Source organism: Electrona antarctica (assembly GCF_951216825.1).
Source record: "Electrona antarctica genome assembly, contig: scaffold_378, whole genome shotgun sequence".
Taxonomy (NCBI): domain Eukaryota; kingdom Metazoa; phylum Chordata; class Actinopteri; order Myctophiformes; family Myctophidae; genus Electrona; species Electrona antarctica.
The window spans coordinates 7,890-12,500 of record NW_027636956.1 but is presented as its reverse complement, the minus strand read 5'-3'; positions in this window follow the sequence as shown (position 1 = coordinate 12,500).

Sequence of the window (4,611 nt, the reverse complement as noted above, 5' to 3'; positions counted from 1 at the left end):
ATGGAGAGGAGTGAACGTTGCCTTCTGGCGTGGCATGGAGAGGAGTGAACGTTGCCTTCTGGCGTGGCATGGAGAGGAGTGAACGTTGCCTTGGAGAGGAGTGAACGTTGCCTTGGAGAGGAGTGAACGTTGCCTTCTGGCGTGGCGTGGAGAGGAGTGAACGTTGCCTTCTGGCGTGGCATAGAGAGGAGTGAACGTTGCCTTCTGGCGTGACATGGAGAGGAGTGAACGTTGCCTTCTGGCGTGGCATGGAGAGGAGTGAACGCTGCCTTCTGGCGTGGCATGGAGAGGAGTGAACGTTGCCTTCTGGCGTGGCATAGAGAGGAGTGAACGTTGCCTTGGAGAGGAGTGAACGTTGCCTTGGAGAGGAGTGAACGTTGCCTTCTGGCGTGGCATAGAGAGGAGTGAACGTTGCCTTGGAGAGGAGTGAACGTTGCCTTCTGGCGTGGCATAGAGAGGAGTGAACGTTGCCTTCTGGCGTGGCATGGAGAGGAGTGAACGTTGCCTTCTGGCGTGGCATGGAGAGGAGTGAACGTTGCCTTCTGGCGTGGCATGGAGAGGAGTGAACGTTGCCTTGGAGAGGAGTGAACGTTGCCTTGGAGAGGAGTGAACGTTGCCTTGGAGAGGAGTGAACGTTGCCTTCTGGCGTGGCATGGAGAGGAGTGAACGTTGCCTTCTGGCGTGGCATAGAGAGGAGTGAACGTTGCCTTCTGGCGTGGCATGGAGAGGAGTGAACGTTGCCTTCTGGCGTGGCATAGAGAGGAGTGAACGTTGCCTTCTGGCGTGGCATGGAGAGGAGTGAACGTTGCCTTCTGGCGTGGCATAGAGAGGAGTGAACGTTGCCTTGGAGAGGAGTGAACGTTGCCTTGGAGAGGAGTGAACGTTGCCTTCTGGCGTGGCATAGAGAGGAGTGAACGTTGCCTTCTGGCGTGGCATAGAGAGGAGTGAACGTTTCCTTCTGGCGTGGCATAGAGAGGAGTGAACGTTGCCTTCTGGCGTGGCATAGAGAGGAGTGAACGTTGCCTTGGAGAGGAGTGAACGTTGCCTTGGAGAGGAGTGAACGTTGCCTTCTGGCGTGACATGGAGAGGAGTGAACGCAGTTGTCTTACAGACGGGTAAAAGGGCAGTTGTTTTACAGACGGGTAAAAGGGCAGTTGTTTTACAGACGGGTAAAAGGGCAGTTGTTTTACAGACGGGTAAAAGGGCAGTTGTTTTACAGACGGGTAAAAGGGCAGTTGTTTTACAGACGGGTAAAAGGGCAGTTGTTTTACAGACGGGTAAAAGGGCAGTTGTTTTACAGACGGGTAAAAGGCCAGTTGTTTTACAGACGGGTAAAAGGGCAGTTGTTTTACAGACGGGTAAAAGGGCAGTTGTTTTACAGACGGGTAAAAGGGCAGTTGTTTTACAGACGGGTAAAAGGGCAGTTGTTTTACAGACGGGTAAAAGGGCAGTTGTTTTACAGACGGGTAAAAAGGCAGGGGCTCAAGCCCCCTTTGATGTCTATGTGTTTGTGTAAAACACATGTGTGTATTATTATTTTCACATAATAACAAATAAATACGAACAACACAAATACAACACCGTACACAAAGTATAAATATAATATACACAATATACACAATATACACAATATACACAAATATATACTACCAAAATGTATACTAATAATATATACTACTAACAGACTGGGCAGCATATGACGCCAGGGTATAACTGGTATAACTAGCTCTCAATGATGACGTAATAAAGATGTGGATTAAAGGACCCAATGCCAGGGTCGTAATTGGTTTTCGATGGTGATGTAATGACGATATGTTTTAGTGTCGGGAGGATTAAAGGTAATGCCCCTATGTATACATGTATGTAATCTGACACCACTGTCATATCAAGCACAATTACGTGCGCGCTCTGCTTGCGCAAGTAATGCTACTGATAATGATAATGATAATGATACTGTTACTGTTACTGAAACTGATACTGTTACTGATAGTGATAGTGATACTGTTACTGTTACTGTTACTGATAGTGATAGTGATAGTGATACTACTGATACTGATACTGTTACTGTTACTGTTACTGTTACTGTTACTGTTACTGATAGTGATAGTGATAGTGATAGTGATAGTGATAGTGATAGTGATAGTGATAGTGATAATGATACTGATACTGATACTGATAGTGATACTGATACTGATAGTGATACTGATAGTGATAGTGATAGTGATAGTGATAGTGATAGTGATAGTGATACTGATACTGATAGTGATAGTGATAGTGATAGTGATACTGATAGTGATACTGATACTGATACTGATACTGATACTGATACTGATAGTGATACTGATAGTGATACTGATAGTGATAGTTGTCGAGTTTATTCCGTGAGTGGGATCATTATAATATTAAGTGCCGGCCCAGCTTATATTTGTAACTTCATGTTGTGTCATTTATGTATAGAATGTTGGTGCTATTATGAAGTTCACTGCCTATACAGTAAATACTCTGTGTTATATAAGAACAGAGATCCTCTTATCAACCAATTACAGTATATCTCAGGGATGTAGATATTAATACAGCTAATTGGGGGGTAAATGTGTTACCAATGTGTTACTAATACTATACCAGGAATGCGAGGTCTTACTACATGGTATGGGGATAGGAAGTGTCGGGTGACAGAGGAAGGGGCGAGCTATACCAAGGCACGATGTGTTCGTTCATTCTTACAGAAACAATGTAGCAAACGGGATGACGCGTTTAAGTAAGTCCTTTTAATGTGTTATATGTTCGTTAAATGCTCTAAATTCAGTCATAAATGATGCATCTATGCAGTCGCTATATCTGTGAATTAATAGTATGTATCTTGTGTTTCTCTTTGTGTTTGCAGTTATTACCTAAACGCCACAGTCTCAGGTTCCTTTGTTATAATGATCATCAATGCTATTGTACTATCTAACACGGGCCAGACAAGGCAAATAAGGCTTTATACTGTACACAAGTGTAGTAGAAGTATGTTTGTACGTGTGTGAGTGTGTTATGAGATAATAGTAATAAAATGGCCAAAATCAAGTGATTGTTTACGGGCATTATTGCAACGTCGAGGCTATGTATGTTTGAGTAATATAAATGTTACAAGTGGTGTGTGTTAAATCACAGTTACCAGACCTGTTTGTTATAACCCCTTTGCGGAGGGTCTGAATCAGTAATTAAGCAAAGCTATGAAACAGCAAAGTTTAGTTATATCCGTACAGTAATAATTAATTGCGGTGTAACTCACCAGTAATAATTAATTGCGGTGTAACTCACCAGTAATAATTATTGCGGTGTAACCCACCAGTAATAATTAACCGTGTGTAATCACCGGTGAGTAATAATTCATTGCGGTGTAACCCACCGACGTGTTACTGAAGCAACGGTACTTAATTCACCGTAGCTATTCAAAGTGATACGAGCATTGTGTGATCCGCAATGCTAATGAAAGCCATCGGCCCGTGTTAGCTTAGCTGTTAGCTTAGCTACTACGTGAGCAATGGTGGTTGTCTGCTGTTAGCGTGACGCTAGCTGAGAAGCAAGACAACGAAGGGACGGCCATCCAGCGTTTGCGGAGCATCGCTGACCCGTCATCGATCGCCGTGTCCAAGGACCAGCGACCGAAACCCGTAGGCTGCCGGAGGTAGCTGATATCTGCGGGAATCATCCGTGCCGTATTGAGGTGACCTGAGTTGACTCGGGAAAGGATGCTAGTAGCGTGATCCTGCTGCTAAGGAGGTTGTGCCCTGGGTGCTAGGAAGCATCCGGTTTTGCCGACCTAAATAAAGAGTTTCAGTGCCCACATGAGTGCTTGTGCATTGGGGGGAATATCGCTGGGATTGTGTGTTGCAGAAAGGAACTGTGCATTGACTTTGGGGGGTATACCAGACCAAGCTAAATTGTAAACAAGCAAGGAGCTAGCCACCTTCCCATTGACATTGCATTGTGCCTAGCAAACAACTAGCATTAGGCTAACGGTGGCTAACTTTGGCTGACTGACGCTAATGCTAAGCTAAAGGAGGGCTGACTGACGCTAATGCTAAGCTAAAGGAGGTTAACTCCAGTTGGATGTTGTTGGGGCTAGCCTAGCCAATGCTAACGCTAATAGCATAGGGGTTGGGGCTACCGCATTGTATATGTTTCACAGCACGACTGGCCGCCAGAAAGGAACGCCGGACCGGCCATCTAAAAAGAGAGACAAGGTTGGTGGGGGGGGCGAGCGAGTAGCCATTTCGTGTAACCATGGCAGCCTTAGCTGCGTTAAAGAAAGCGCGCTCGGCGAGCCAAGGCGCGTTAACAAGGTTAACGACCAAAGCCAAAAGTACGGCTGCCCATAAGTCCGAAAGTGAACTTAAGGCTTTACTGAAAGACATGGATATAGGTTTTGATGAGCTTCTAACTTGTAGCACGGATTATACAAGTGCAATGGTAGAGGCTGATGAAAACGCTATGGACATAGCTGTTGTTAGTACGAGACTCGATGCCGCAAAGATATCCTATCTTTTGGCTCGGACAGAATTGCAGGAAAACTTATGGAAGCGGTTCATAGATGAGTCTGTGCAGCGCGCCCTCAAGTGGGCGGCA